Source organism: Mobula birostris, chromosome 10, assembly GCF_030028105.1.
Source record: "Mobula birostris isolate sMobBir1 chromosome 10, sMobBir1.hap1, whole genome shotgun sequence".
NCBI lineage: Eukaryota > Metazoa > Chordata > Chondrichthyes > Myliobatiformes > Myliobatidae > Mobula > Mobula birostris.
The window spans coordinates 37,755,721-37,772,634 of NC_092379.1; the positions used below are offsets into that span (position 1 = coordinate 37,755,721).

General features: G+C 45.0%; 1 long non-coding RNA gene across 1 annotated transcript; it reads right to left on the bottom strand.

Moving 5' to 3' along the window:
- Positions 1–237: 237 nt before the first annotated feature.
- On the bottom strand, positions 238–4,355 carry LOC140203955 (uncharacterized). The gene is made up of 3 exons (XR_011887462.1): positions 4,196–4,355; positions 2,323–2,384; positions 238–2,193 (listed from the first exon to the last, which is right to left on the bottom strand). It is a non-coding gene; the product is annotated as an uncharacterized lncRNA (long non-coding RNA).
- Positions 4,356–16,914: the final 12,559 nt, after the last annotated feature.

Below are 16,914 nucleotides of genomic sequence, written 5' to 3' on the forward strand. Positions count from 1 at the left end.
ATCGGGAAGGACGTACAGGAGCCTCAGGACCCACACCATCAGGGTCAGGAACAGTTATTACCCCTCAGCCAGGGGTGCAGTGCTGCTGGATCTCACCGGAGTGCCACTCTGGCACCTCTGTAAAAAAATGTCAAAACATACAAGCGGGGAATTTAACAGTGGCCGCTATAGTTGATTGGAAAGAGGCTCTTTTTCTCTTTGTGTTGATAGGAAAAAGAGTAGTGAGCAATGAACGAGACGAAATACATTTCCAAATCTCCCAAATGGCTGCTCTCCTCCCCTGTTAACATTTCTCACTTACAAAATATGATATTTTCTATTCGTACAGATACAATTATAATTTCTGTAAAGATTCAAGCTTCTTTCACTTTTTACATACTTAAAGACTAAACAGGATCTGTATTGGTCTAACCATGTAATACCCGATGTGTGAGGATATTGTGAATATCCAGACACACAGGTACACTTCCTGTCCAACCATTTCTGCGAGAGAAACGGTACGAGGCAGAGTTGCCAACCTACCGCTTTTGATACTAATATTCACCAATATTCGTGGCTTTACCAATCGTTCTTCAGGCGTTCTTGTTTCATACTTGATTACTTGGTTCCAGTTTATGTGGCTGAAAGTGTAAAAAACTTATTTGCTTTGTTTCTGTTATTTTGATACCTGCTTAGGAACACTGCTCAGCACTGCGGGCCCTGCTGTCTGCTCTGAATCAGCCGTAGAAGTAAGCCTACATCTGTGGTGGTCGCCAATACAAAAGTAAATTTTTCTCACTAACAACCCTATGGCTTCTAAGCAAACAACGTTACCTTACTTGCTTGATAATTATATTTTATGATAATTAGTAATACTTTGTCATATTATTAAATTAAGTATTATATGTTTTATTGTACCAGTTGTACACTGAAGTGTAGTGATAGGCTATAATCTTGTTAATGTTGTAACTATCACTATATTTCTGTGGAGCTTGGGAATTCATGTATTTCTTTCATCTTGGTTCAGTGCCTGACATTATAAGAAGCCCTATTCACATATATATGTCACACCCAATTTGTGTACCTGCTCAAGGCGAGTGAAGAGGACGGACGAGTGCGGGAGCGGTCGGCGGTTCCGGGATGGCGGATACCGGAATTCGACGGTTCGGAGGTTGTTGGAGGTTCGGAGGTCGTTTGTGGACGGATCGGGGAGGTGTGAGCTCCAACGACTTAATTTGGTGCACAAAACTGACAAATTTACTGAGTGGCACCTTTGTTTTTTTTTTGTGTCCACTAACCACACCACCAAAAAGAGTTATAAAGTGTAACTTAACTGTACATTGTGTATTGTCTGATATTTTACAGTGTGGGCTTGTATCGGGGTGCATTACGTAGCGTCTACGCAAACGTGAGTACACAGTTTGGTAGGGCCTACGGCAGTTCCCCTAGACGGACGTGAGTTGATCGAGCCGAGCGTTACATATCTATCTAGCTGGGGTGCCTGAGACTTTTGCACACACCGCTGTATTTGTCAACATGGAGCGGAGAGCGAGCTTGTAAATCTGGCAGGAGCAAAGAATGTTGGGAATGGCGAGGATGGAGCACCGCAGGAGGGGTGTGGGACAAGTGGCAGAGGAGGAGTGCCAGTGCACTTGGATGGCATGGTTGCAGACACACCCAGCCCTGAGACACCAGGCAAGGCCATTTGATTCCAAACAATTGGTTTATTGGTCATTACAGATGTCTCTCTGGTGCTTCCCACTCACTGCCTCTCCCTTCCCCTATTCCCAACCATGATCCCCCCTCTCCCAGTCCACAATAGAGACCCACATCAGAATCAGGTTGATCATCACTCACATACGTAATGAAATTTGTATTTTTTTTTTTGCAGCAGTACAGTGTAATCCATAAAATCACTACAGCACTGTGCAAAAGTCTTTGGCACGCTATTTATATATATGTTTGTGTGTGTGTGTGTCTGTCCCTAAGAATTTGGCACAGTACTGTACATACTTTGATAGAAAATTTTTCAAAGTTCCAAGTTCAAAGTAAACTTTCACTTTTCATCTTGCAGGCGGTAACAGTCCACGTTGGCAATGATCTGCAGAAAAACCGCTTCAGCCGTTTCTAGGAGATTCAACGCCTCTACAGTGCACTGATGCCCCTGTCCACTTACGCTCCAGCCTCTTCCGTCTTGGACGTGATACGACGCCGCTTAAATTTGAGAAGAAATCATTTTATAACTTACTAATCTACTGTGTGGAAATTTTAGTCTTTAACTTCCTACTTTTTGTAAATGTATCTGTTTCCAAAACGTATTAAATATATTTAAAGCTTGCAAACCACTGTAATGTTGCATCAGTTCTTTTGCCTCCCCAGTAGATAACGTGTTGATGATATTTTACCTGTATGGTTGAGAGAGGGAGAGATAGCGGTGGGAACATTGACACATAGAAACAAAGAAAATTTACAGCACAATACAGGCCCTTTGGCCCACAAAGCTGTACCGAACATGTCCCTACCTTAGAAATTACCTAGGGTTACCCATAGCCCTCTATTTTTCTAAGCTCCATGTTCCTACCCAGGAGTCTCTTAAGAGACCGTTTTGTTTCCGCCTCCACCACCACCGCTGGCAGCCCATTCCATGCACTCACCACTCTCTGCATAGAAAAACTTACCCCTGACATCTCCTCTGTACCTACTTCCAAGCACCTTAAAACTATGTCCTCTCGTGCTAGCCAGTTCAGCCCTGGGGAAAAGCCTCTGACTATCCACACAATCAATGCTTCTGATTATCTTGTACACCTCTATCAGCCACCTCTCATCCTCCGTCGCTCCAAGGAGAAAGGGCTGAATTCACTCAATCTATTCTCACAAGGCATGCCCTCCAATCCAGGCAACATCCTTGTAAATCTCCTCTGCACCCTTTCTATGGTTTCCACATCCTTCCTATAGTGAGGCGACCAGAATTGAGCGCAGTACTCCAAGTGGGGTCTGACCAGGGTCCTAAGGAGCTGCAACATTACATCTCGGCTCTTAAACTCAATCCCACAATTGATGAAGGCCAATGCACTGTATGCGTTTGTAACCATAGAGTCAACCTGCGTAGCAGCTTTGAGTGTCCTATGGACTCAGACCCCAAGACCCCTCTGATCCTCCACACCGCCAAGAGTCATCATTAATACTATTTTCTGCCAACATATTTGACCCACCAAAATGAACCACCTCACACTTATCTGGGTTGAACGCCATCTGCCGTTTCTCAGCCCAGTTTTGCATCCTATCAATGTCCCACTTTAACCTCTGACAGCCATCTACACTGTCCACAACACACCCAACCTTTATGTCATCAGCAAATTTACTAACCCACCCCTCCACTTCCTCACTTCCTCATCCAGGTCATTTATAAAAAAATCACAAAGAGTAGGGGTCCCAGAACAGATCCCTGAGGGACACCGCTGGTCACCGGCCTTCATGCAGAGTATGACCCATCTACAACCAGTCTTTGCCTTCTGTGGGAAAGCCAGTTCTAGATCCACAAAGCAACGTCCCCTTGGATCCCATGCCTCCTTACTTTCTCAATAAGCCTTGCATGGGGTATCTTATCAAATGGCTTGCTAAGATCCATGTACACTACAACTATGGCTCTACCTTCTTCAATGTGCTTAGTCACATCCTCAAAAAATTCAATCAGGATGTAGGGCACGACCTGCCTTTGACAAAGCCATGCTGACTATTTCTAACCATGTTATGCCTCTCCAAATGTTCACAAATCCTGCCTCTCAGGGTCTTCTCCATCAACTTACCAACCACTGAAGTAAGACTCACTGGCCTATAATTTCCTGGGATATCTCTACTCCCTTTCTTGAATAAGGGAACAACATCCGCTACTCTCCAATCCTCCGGAGCCTCTCCTGGCCTCATTGATGATGCAAAGATAATTGCCAGAGGTTCAGCAATCTCCTCACTTGCTTCCCACAGTAGCCTGGGGTACATCCCGTCTGGTCCCGGTGACTTATTCAACTTGATGCTTTCCTAAAGCTCCAGCACATCCTCTTTCTTAATATCTACATTCTCAAGCTTTTCAGTCCACTGCAAGTCATCCCTACAATCGCCAAGATCCTTTTCCGCCAAGACTATATGGTCAGTAAAGAAACGAAATAAAAACAAGGGCCCAATCTTATCAAACAGACTGTTGCGCAAAGTTGGAACTCACTGATAAGTCGATCGTTCAACTGCGACTTCCTCCGACCGTCGCTGCCCTTCGGACTCTCGCTCCACGTCCGGCGGTCTCCCAACATGTGTAGATGTAATCTAAGGCGGGGGGCGGGGGTTGTTGTCCCTGATGATGGAGACTGGTTCCCTGTCACATCGCTCTGGGTAGTTTTTTTCTGGATATCCGTTCTGACACGTGATGTCCGGCGCCGAGAGGAAAACTTCCAGGAGCTAACCTGGCAGGGGAGAGACGGTGATGAAGAGCTAAGATCAAACGTTCTTTACCGGAACGCTCTGATCGCCGGTGGTCATTTCAGCACACAGAGAGCGTTGGCAGGGGAGCGGCCTCGGGCTGACACGGGGTGGAATGTGGAGGGAATCGGCTCCGAAATCTGGCCCTTTCCCCCTGTGCAGCGGCGATGGAGGGAAGGATGGCTGGAGAGACGAACGCATCAGAGAAGAGGAAGGCTGGAGAGACCAGCGCTTCGATTCGTGGGGCTGGGGTCAAGAAGACGGTCAGACTGAGCGTTCGAGATTTGAAAGAAGGCAACGGTTTCAGTAGGGAGACCTTCATTTGCAAGGTGCTACCGGATTGCCGTGGCTTCAAGGTGAACGATCTTTACAGCGTCCGGGATTTCGCCGGTTACTACGACGTCACCTTCGGGCATGCCCCAGGGTGGCAGAAGTTACGTGACTGCTTCAGTGAGAAGGGGAGCGAGGCGCCGCTGTCGCTACTAAAAGCGCAGCCCCTCTACGCCGACGTAACGCAGCAAGAGAGAACGGTTCTGGTACAAATGTTCAACCCCTATGTACCGGTCGTTGGCATCCTCACATTCCCAGCGCGATATGTGGAGAGCGTGGGCAAGTGTGAGAACGTCAACGACAGTCTGGGAGTATGGACAAGTAAAGGGCAGGTCAGGGTGAAGCTGAGGGTGGACACCAGCGGCTGTGTCATCCATCCATCCTCAGTGTTCGCAACAGGAGGGAACCGGGGCTTCCTGGTTTATGCCGGGCAACCCAAGGTGTGCCGGAACTGCGGTAAGGCGGAGCACATCGCAGCCCAGTGTAAGGCTGTGCTGTGCAGAAACTGCAAGGTGGAGGGACACGGAGGCCAAGTCCTGCCACCTCTGCGGGCAGGCGGACCACCTGTACAGGGCCTGACCGAAACGGGCGGGCTCCTACGCACAGGTGGCCGGGAGAGATGATAACATCGGAAAGGCCCGGGATGAGGAAGAGGCACAAAGATCTTTCTTGCTTTTTAAATCTATTTATTGAATTAGTACACAAAGAGTAAAATATATAGCAACCAATACATTGTTAGGATATAAATATAAAAGTAATATTAATACAAAAGAAAACAACACAACGTATGTTAATTATAGAATAACAAGGTAATATAATTGCATACTAATTTTTCATAGATACCAACAAAACGAAAAAAAACAGAAAGAAAACCTACCGTGCAACTAACCTAACAAAGCAAAGCAATAGGCTAACTGGGTATATACTGGACTTTAAACAATTAAACAATCGCGTCCTCAAACCCGGCAGATAAAATCCACGAAGGGAATGTATACGTGGTCAGAGAGAAAAAAAATAGTTACATTAAATGAAAATATTGAATAAATGATCTCCAGGTCTGTTCAAATTTAACTGAAGTATCATAAAGATTACTTCTGATTCTTTCCAAATTTAGACACAGTATCGTTTGAGAGAACCAAAAAAACGTAGTTGGGGCATTAATCTCCTTCCAATGTTGTAGAATACATCTTTTCGCCATTAAAGTAAGAAATGCAGTCATTCTACGCGCTGAGGGGGGTAAATTATTAGAAGGTTTAGGTAATCCAAAGATAGCAGTAATAGGATGGGGAGAAATATCACTATTCAGAACCTTTGAGATAATATTAAAAATGTCTTTCCAAAAAGTTTCCAGAGTAGGACAAGACCAAAACATGTGGGTAAAGGAGGCTATCTCCCCATGACATCTATCGCAAAGAGGGTTAATATGAGGGTAATAACGAGCTAATTTATCTTTAGAGATATGTGCTCTATGGACAACTTTAAATTGAATTAAAGAGTGTTTGGAACAGATAGAGGAGGTGTTAACAAGTTGTAAAATATAGTTCCAGTCCTCAGCCAGGATAGTAAGACCCAATTCCCTTTCCCAGTCAGTCCTAATCTTGTCGAGTGGAGCTTTCCTAAATTTCATGATAGTATTATAAATAGTAGCCGTTACACCTTTCTGAAACGGGTTAAGGTTGATGATAACGTCTAAAATATTTCCGGGGGGTGGGGGTAAGGCCGGAAAGGAAGAGAGTATGGTATTTAGGAAATTTCTAACTTGCAAATATCTAAAAAAATGTGTTCTTGGTAAATTGTATTTATTAGATAATTGTTCAAAAGATATAAGGGAGCCATCTGAAAATATGTAAGGGATGTAAGGGATAAATTTGTCCCGGTGAGGAAAGAGAAGCAGAATAAACAGTGTAAAGACAGTAAGGTAGAAGGGCTGAAATGTGTATACCTCAATGCAAGAAGCATCAGGAACAAAGGTGATGAACTGAGAGCTTGGATACATACATGGAATTATGATGTAGTGGCCGTTACAGAGACTTGGCTGGCACCAGGGCAGGAATGGATTCTCAATATTCCTCAATTTCAGTGCTTTAAAAGGAATAGAGAGGACGGAAAAAGGGGAGGAGGGGTGGCATTACTGGTCAGGGATACTATTACAGCTACAGAAATGGTGGGTAATGTAGCAGGATCCTCTTTTGAGTCAATATGGGTGGAAGTCAGGAACAGGAAGGGAGCAGTTACTCTACTGGGGGTATTCTATAGGCCCCCTGGTAGCAGCAGAGATACAGAGGAGCAGATTGGTAGGCAGATTTTGGAAAGGTGCAAAAATAACAGGGTTGTTATCATGGGTGACTTTAACTTCCCTAATATTGATTGGCACCTGATTAGTTCCAAGGGTTTAGATGGGGCAGAGTTTGTTAAGTGTGTCCAGGATGGATTCCTGTCACACTATGTGGACAGGCCGACCAGGGGGAATGCCATGCTAGATCTAGTACTAGGTAATGAACCGGGTCAGATCACAGATCTCTCAGTGGGTGAGCATCTGGGGGGCAGTGACCACCGCTCCCTGGCCTTTATAATTATCATGGAAAAGGATAGAATCAAAGAGGACAGGAAAAATTTTAATTGGGGAAAGGCAAATTATGAGGCTACAAGGCTAGAACTTGCGGGTGTGAATTGGGATGACGTTTTTGCAGGGAAATGTACTATGGACATGTGGTCGATGTTTAGAGATCTCTTGCGGGATGTAGGGGATAAATTTGTCCCGGTGAGGAAGATAAAGAATGGTAGGGTGAAGGAACTATGGGTGACAAGTGAGGTGGAAAATCTAGTCAGGAGGAAGAAGGCAGCATACATGAGGTTTAGGAAGCAAGGATCAGATGGGTCTATTGAGGAATATAGGGAAGCAAGAAAGGAGCTTAAGAAGGGGCTGAGAAGAGCAAGAAGGGGGCATGAGAAGGCCTTGGCGAGTAGGGTAAAGGAAAACCCCAAGGCATTCTTCAATTATGTGAAGAAAAAAAGGATGACAGGAGTGAAGTTAGGACTGATTAGAGATAAAGGTGGGAAGATGTGCCTGGAGGCTGTGGAAGTGAGCGAGGTCCTCAATGAATACTTCTCTTCGGTATTCACCAATGAGAGGGAACTTGATGATGGTGAAGACAATATGAGTGAGGTTGATGTTCTGGAGCATGCTGATATTAAGGGACAGGAGGTGTGGAGTTGTTAAAATACATTAGGACAGATAAGTCCCCGGGGCCTGATGGAATATTCCCCAGGCTGCTCCACGAGGCAAGAGAAGAGATTGCTGAGCCTCTGGCTAGGATCTTTATGTCCTCGTTGTCCATGGGAATGGTACCGGAGGATTGGAGGGAGGCGAATGTTGTCCCCTTGTTCAGAAAAGGTAGTAGGGATAGTCCGGGTAATTATAGACCAGTGAGCCTTACGTCTGTGGTGGGAAAGCTGTTGGAAAAGATTCTTAGAGATAGGATCTATAGGCATTTAGAGAATCATGGTCTGATCAGGGACAGTCAGCACGGCTTTGTGAAGGGCAGATCGTGTCTAACAAGCCTGATAGAGTTCTTTGAGGAGGTGACCAGGCATATAGATGAGGGTAGTGCAGTGGATGTGATCTATATGGATTTTAGTAAGGCATTTGACAAGGTTCCACATGGTAGGCTTATTCGGAAAGTTAGAAGGCATGGGATCCAAGGAAGTTTGGCCAGGTGGATTCAGAATTGGCTTGCCTGCAGAAGGCGGAGGGTGGTGGTGGAGGGAGTACTTTCAGATTGGAGGATTGTGACTAGTGGTGTCCCACAAGGATCTGTTCTGGGACCTCTACTTTTCGTGATTTTTATTAACGACCTGGATGTGGGGGTAGAAGGGTGGGTTGGCAAGTTTGCAGACGGCACAAAGGTTGGTGGTGTTGTAGATAGTGTAGAGGATTGTCAAAGATTGCAGAGAGACATTGATAGGATGCAGAAGTGGGCTGAGAAGTGGCAGATGGAGTTCAACCCGGAGAAGTGTGAGGTGGTACACTTTGGAAGGACAAACTCCAAGGCAGAGTACAAAGTAAATGGCAGGATACTTGGTAGTGTGGAGGAGCAGAGGAATCTCGGAGTACATGTCCACAGATCCTTGAAAGTTGCCTCACAGGTGGATAGGATAGTTAAGAAAGCTTATGGGGTGTTAGCTTTCATAAGTCGAGGGATAGAGTTTAAGAGTCGCGATGTGATGATGCAGCTCTATAAACTCTGGTTAGGCCTCACTTGGAGTATTGTGTCCAGTTCTGGTCGCCTCACTATAGGAAGGATGTGGAAGCATTGGAAAGGGTACAGAGGAGTTTTACCAGGATGCTGCCTGGTTTAGAAAGTATGCATTATGATCAGAGATTAAGGGAGCTAGGGCTTTACTCTTTGGAGAGAAGGAGGATGAGAGGAGACATGATAGAGGTGTACAAGATAATAAGAGGAATAGATAGAGTGGATAGCCAGCGCCACTTCCCCAGTGCACCACTGCTCAATACAAGAGGACATGGCTTTAAGTTAAGGGGTGGGAAGTTCAAGGGGGATATTAGAGGAAGGTTTTTTTACTCAGAGAGTGGTCGGTGCGTGGAATGCACTGCCTGAGTCAGTGGTGGAGGCAGATACACTAGTGAAGTTTAAGAGACTACCAGACAGGTATATGGAGGAATTTAAGATGGGGGCTTATATAGGAGGCAGGGTTTGAGGGTTGGCACAACATTGTGGGCTGAAGGGCCTGTACTGTGCTATTCTATAAGTCAGAAAACCATGATATACCATTAGTCTTCCAAATTTGAAAGGCACGGTCTGTAGAGGAGGGGAGAAAAATATATTGCCAATAATAGGAATCGCTAGCACAAATTGATTAAGATCAATTTTCGGAATTGGAACCAGATACGTAAGGTATGTTTAACTACTGGGTTGCAAACCTGCTTATATCGTTTCAAATCGGAGGGAAGAGAAACCAAGTGCATAGCCTTGAACAGAATGTAATTCCAATACTACCCATTTAGGAATGGATGGTGTATCTTGGTCAAGTAACCAAAATTTCATGTGTCGAATATTAATTGCCCAGTAATAAAATCTAAGGTTAGGTAGTGCCAAGCCTTCATCTCTCTTAGCTTTCTGTAGATGTATTCTACCCAACCTCGGGTTTTTATTTTGCGGAATAAATGAAGAGATTTTAGAGTCTACTTTATCAAAAAAGGATTTTGGAACAAAAATTGGTAATGTCTGAAATATATATAAAAATTTTGGCAGAATAAACATCTTAACAGCATTAATACGACCAGTCAAAGTTAAATAAAGTGGACACCATTTAAAGGAAAGTTGTGTGATATTGTCAATTGAGGGTAAATAATTAGCCTTAAATAAATCCGTACGTTTACAGGTAATTTTAATCCCAAGATATGAAAAATGATTATTAACCAATCTAAACGGCAGGTTCTGATATAAGGGAACTTGCTTATTAATAGGGAAAAATTCACTCTTATTAAGATTTAATTTGTATCCTGAAAAAAGACTAAATTGGGCTAATAAATCTAGAGCTGCTGGGATAGATTTTTGAGGATTGGAAATATATCATCAGCGTAAAGTGATACTTTATGAGACTTTAACCCACGACTTATATCAATAATGTTAGTAGATTCTCGAATAGCAATTGCTAGTGGTTCTAATGCTGTATCAGCTAACAAAGGGCTAAGAGGACACCCTTGTCTGGTACCTCGAAATAGAGGGAAAAAAGGTGAGTTTTGAGTATTAGTACGAACTGACGCCATAGCTGTGTACATACATCTATTGATGCTTCTGGACACATCTTCAGTGATGTTCCTGAAATCATCCGGTGTTTCGGGTCTTTCAACATCATACAACCTCCTCCAGGTGACCCAGCCGGGGCTGATCAGACCCCAGCTTGTGTCCAGATGGCTAGCTACTTATGACTCCATGGCTCCCCTCTTTTGAGCCACAGCCATCTTGAGGCCCTCTCTGCCGTATCCGTGGTACTGCGGATGGCTCTCCTCTTCCTCTCTCCCTCCATGCCCAAAATGCTGAAGGCTCTAACTAAAGAATGGGCTACGAATCCCCTACAACCAACCTCCACTGGGAGACACCTCGCTCTCCATCCGGCCTGCTGACAGTTGCTGACCAGTCCTGCGTACTTGGAGAGCTTCCTTTCAAAGGCCTCTTCTAAGCTATCTTCCCATGGGACGGTCAGCTCCAGCAGCACCACTTGTTTAGTCAACTCAGACACTAGGACAATGTCAGGTCGCAGGATGGTGGCTGCGATATGGTTGGGGAACTTCAGCTGCCCTTCGAGGTCCACCAACAGCTGCCAGTCCCTTGCAGAGGTCAGAATGCCTGCAGATGGAGAATGGTATAACAATTTAATCCAGGTTATAAATTTCGGGCTGAAGTTAAACATTTCAAGCACCTTAAATAAGTAGGGCCATTCAACCCTGTCAAAGGCTTTTTCAGCGTCTAGGGAAGTGACACATTCAGGATCGGTTTGTGACGGGGTATAGGCAATATTTAGAAGTGTACGAATATTATAAAAAGAATAGCGATTCTTAATAAAACCCGTTTGATCTTCTGAAATAATATAAAGAAGTGCTTTTTTCTAGTCTATTTGCTAATAATTTAGAAAAAATCTTGGAGTCAACATTTAACAAGGATATTGGTCTATAAGATGCGCATTGAGCGGGGTCTTTATCCTTCTTTAATATTAAAGAGATCAATGCTCTATAAAAGGATTCTGGTAGTTTACCAAGTTTTAATGAGGCCTCCAGAACCCTGGATAACCAGGGGACTAATGAGGGTGCAAAAGATTTTAAAAATTCTAGGGTAAACCCGTCAGGGCCAGGAGCTATCCCCGAGTTCATAGAAAAAATAGCATTCTTAATCTTATCAGTAGTGAAGGAAGTTTCTAACATAGAACATATATCGTGTGATATCTTAGGGAAGTCTAGGTTATCTAAAAAGTCACACATATGTTTAGAATCTCATGGAGATTCTGATTGATATTAAGAGGAATAAAAATCAAAGAAGAATTGATTAATCTCAGCTTGATCAAACGTCAGTTGATCTTTTTGATTATAAATCTGATTAATTTGAAGTTTAATAGAGTTAGTCTTCAACTGATTAGCCAACAGTTTACCAACTTTGTCACTATGTATATAAAATTCACTTCTTGTCTTCATTAATTGGTTTGCAATAGAGGACGAAAGTAATAAACTGTGTTCCATTTGAAGTTCAGTTCTTTGTTTATACAGCTTCTCAGAAGGAGCTGTAGCATATTTCTTATCTATTTCCTTAATCTTGTCCACAAGAGCAAGCTCTTCCTTCTTCAACCTTTTCCTCAAAGCAGCAGAGTACGAAATAATCTGGCCACGAATATAAGCTTTGAAGGAATCCCAAAGGGTGTTCACGGACATATCCTCTGTACTGTTAATTGTGGAAAAAAAGATCAATTTGTTCATTCATGAAGTTAACAAAATCCAAGTCCTGAAGCAACAGCGAATTAAAAAGCCATTGTCTATTGTTATGAGCATTGGCCAATAATTTAATAGAAAGCTTAAGTGGAGTATGGTCCAAAATGGTTATAGAGTCATATTCGCATTTAACTACTGAAGAAATAAGACGAGAGTCAATAAAAAAAAATCAATTCTTGAGTAAGAGTGTTGAAGTGGCACAAAGATCAGCTGCTTCACCACCATTCAGGCTACATCCCAGCTGGAACATTACCTTCCTCTTCTCAGGACTCCAAACACATTCTGGCCAACCATTGCCTAATGGATCTCTGCTCAATGGGGCCCCTACTCAGGACTTTCTCCACCTGGAACGAGAGGACAGGGCTGCACTCCACCATAGCAGAACATCCTGCGTATGCCCAGAACATTCAGATAGAGCATCAAAGTCAAAGTCGAGCTCACTGTCTCACACACACAAGTACATGTATGAACACAGGAGCAATGAAACGCTTGCTGCAGCATCACAGACACGTGGCATCAGATGAGCTGTATTCACAAGAAAAACATCAATCATACAGTTTTTTACAAGGAAGCACAACTAGAACAAAATAAAGCTCAGATTGAGAGCAAAGTGCTCATAGTGTTGCTAAACCAAAGTGATTAGGGTTTTAACTAGTTGGGTCGATAACTGAATATTTTAAGGAAAGTAGTTGTTCTTGAACCTGATGGTGGGGGATTTAGGACCTAAGAGGGAAGGTGACTAAGGTATATAAAATTGTGGGAGATAGAGATAGGGTGGTGTTGGTATTAGCATTAACTTCTGCAAAGGTAGATGTCAAGTCTTCACTTAGAACAGCAGTTCCCAACCTGGGGTCCACGGACCTCTCAATGGGAAGCCTCCATAGCATAAGAAAGATTGGGAGCCCCTGACTTAGAACAGTCTACACAATGGCAATGTCTTCGGTTTCTCGTTGGACCAGTTCTTCCCCCTGTGGAGCTCTCAGTATTTGTTGTAAGCCACCCTCTCTTCGGTTCAGCCTGCTCTGTATGCTCCTCTACCTCCCTGGATTTTGATTTGGGAATTGCTTCTTTTATTGGTTTAGACTTGTTCTTGCTGCTCCTTCAATCACTCGCACACCTTCAAGTAACTCCCTGGCCTTTAGCATTATCATGGAAAAGGATAGAATCAGAGAGGACAGGAAAATTTTTAATTGGGGAAGGGCAAATTATGAGGCTATAAGGCTAGAACTTGTGGGTGTGATTTGGGATGATGTTTTTGTGGGGAAATATACTATGGACATCTGGTCGATGTTTAGAGATCTCTTGCAGGATGTTAGGGATAAATTTGTCCCGGTGAGGAAGATAAAGAATGGTAGGGTGAAGGAACCATGGGTGACGAGTGAGGTGGAAAATCTAGTCAGGTGGAAGAAGGTAGCATACATGAGGTTTAGGAAGCAAGGATCAGATGGGTCTATTGAGGAATATAGGGAAGCAAGAAAGGAGCTTAAGAAGGGGCTGAGAAGAGCAAGAAGGGGGCATGAGAAGGCCTTGGTGAGTAGGGTAAAGGAAAACCCCAAGGCATTCTTCAATTATGTGAAGAAAAAAAGGATGACAGGAGTGAAGGTAGGACCAATTAGAGATAAAGGTGGGAAGATGTGCCTGGAGGCTGTGGAAGTGAGTGAGGTCCTCAATGAATACTTCTCTTCGGTATTCACCAATGAGAGGGAACTTGATGATGGTGAAGACAATATGAGTGAGGTTGATGTTCTGGAGCATGTTGATATTAAGGGAGAGGAGGTGTTGGAGTTGTTAAAATACATTAGGATGGATAAGTCCCCGGGGCCTGATAGAATTTTCCCCAGGCTGCTCCACGAGGCGAGAGAAGAGATTGCTGAGCCTCTGGCTAGGATCTTTATGTCCTTGTTGTCCACGGGAATGGTACCGGAGGATTGGAGGGAGCCGAATGTTGTCCCCTTGTTCAGAAAAGGTAGTAGGGATAGTCTGGGTAATTATAGGCCAGTGAGCCTTACGTCTGTGGTGGGAAAGCTGTTGGAAAAGATTCTTAGAGATAGGATCTATAGGCATTTAGAGAATCATGGTCTGATCAGGGACAGTCAGCATGGCTTTGTGAAGGGCAGATCGTGTCTAACAAGACTGATAGAGTTATTTGAGGAGGTGACCAGGCATATAGATGAGGGTAGTGCAGCAGATGTGATCTATATGAATCTTAGTAAGGTATTTGACAAGGTTCCACATGGTAGGCTTATTCAGAAAGTCAGAAGGTATGGGATCCAGGATTGGCCAGGTGGATTCAGAATTGGCTTGCCTGCAGAAGGCAGAGGGTCGTGGTGGAGGGAGTACATTCAGATTGGAGGATTGTGACTAGTGGTGTCCCACAAGGATCTGTTCTGGGACCTCTACTTTTCGTGATTTTTATTAACGACCTAGATGTGGGGGTAGAAGGGTGGGTTGGCAAGTTTGCAGATGACACAAAGGTTGGTGGTGTTGTAGATAGTGTAGAGGATTGTCGAAGATTGCAGAGAGACATTGATAGAATGCAGAAGTGGGCTGAGAAGTGGCAGATGGAGTTCAACCCGGAAAAGTGTGAGTAGTACACTTTGGAAGGACAAACTCGAAGACAGAGTACAAAGTAAATGGCAGGATACTTGGTAGTGTGGAGGAGCAGAGGGATCTGGGGGTACATGCCCACAGATCCCAGAAAGTTGCCTCACAGGGAGAGGGGGAGATCCAAAATAATAGGAAAAGACAGGAGGGGGAGGGATGCAGCCAAGAGCTGGACAGTTGATTGGCAAAAGGGATATGAGAGGATCATGGGACAGGAGGCCCAGGGAGAAGGAAAGGGGGGAGGGGGAGAAACCCAGAGGATGGGCAAGGGGTATAGTCAGAGGGACAAAGGGAGCAAAAGGAGAGAGAGAGAGAGAAAGAATGTGTGTATATAAATAAATAATGGATGGGATACGAGGGGGAGGTGGGGCATTAGCAGAAGTTAGAGAAGTCAATGTTCATGCCATCAGGCTGGAGGCTACCCAGACGGAATATAAGGCGTTGTTCCTCTAACCTGAGTGTGGCTTCATATTTACAGTAGAGGAGGCCGTGGATAGACATATCAGAATGGGAATGGGATGTGGAATTAAAATGTGTGGCCATTGGGAGATCCTGCTTTCTCTGGCGGACAGATAATCAACATGGTGCCCCAGGAGTGGATGGAATTGTTAATTTGGAAAAAGCATTAGAGCCAACGCCTGCCTTTATTGTTGATAATTTTATTGTTAATAAGTCTTAACTCTCGACCAAGGGTTGAGAGTAAATGAACGGTTTATTGTAAACATCTTTCATTGGTATATGAACAGAGAGTCAACGCATAATTTTATTGAAAATAATTTTATTGAATACGGACTCAGAGTCAACGAATTTTTTTTCTTATATGCAAATAACTTTATTTTGTAATAATTCTGAATAAAGTATTTTTGGAAAAAAAAACTCTTTGCGGAAGCCATCGGGAGGGATGAGGGCATAAGAGGGGTGACACTGCCAGGCAGTGGAGGGACCCAAGTAAAAACCCCCCTGTACATGGACGACGTCACCGTCTTCTGCTCTGATCCGAGGTCAGTTCGCAGGTTGATTGGCATCTGCGAACAGTTCGAGCTAGCGTCGAGGGCCAGGGTCAACCGCACGAAGAGCGAAGCCATGTTCTTCGGCAACTGGCCCGACCGATTCACCATCAGGTCTGACCACGTGAGGGTGTTGGGGATCTGGCTCGGAGGGGCCGAGGCGTGCAACAAGAACTGGCAGGAGCGGACTGCCAAGGTGAAACGGAAACTGGGACTGTGGGGAGGGCGCTCCCTGTCGATAACGGGCAAGAACCTGGTCATCAGGTGTGAGGTGCTCTCAGCGCTGCTGTACTTGGCGCAGGTGTGGCCCGTCCCCCGCTCCTGCAGCTCGGAAATCACCTGAGCTGTCTTCAGATTCGTCTGGGGATCCAAGATGGAGCGGGTGAGACGGACCGTCATGCACAAGTCCCTGAACAATGGGGGCAAGAACGTCTCCAATGTCGCCCTCACCCTGATGGCCAGCTTCGTATGTGGCTGCATCAGGTTGTGTGTAGAACCCAGGTATGTGGGCACCAAGTACCACTATGTGTCCAGGTTCCACCTGTCGCCCTGGCTACGAAGGATGGGTTGGCCCCACACCCGCGCAACGCCCCAGTCAGCTGGTCGTTGCTGGCATACCTGTCCTACGTAGAAAAGTTTTTCCAGCAGAACGCCTTTGACCACAGGACCATCAGGCAATGGTCGGCACGTAATGTCCTGCAGGCACTGCAGGAGAAGGACGGGATGGACACAGTGGTGTGGTTCCCTGAGCAGACCGTCCAGTTCATCTGGCAAAATGCCTCATCACCAGATCTCACCAATAGGCACCAAGACCTCGCCCGGCTGGCGGTGAGAGGGGCCCTCCCAGTCAGATCCTTCTTGTACGCCCGGAACGTCGTCTCCGCACCCAACTGCCCCCGGGAGGACTGCAGTGAGGAGGAGTCTGTGACCCACCTCTTTGCACACTGCCAGTTCGCAGAGAGGGTGTGGAGGAGAATGGACGGGCTAGTGTCACGTTTCATGCCCAGCAGCTGCGTAACAGAGGAC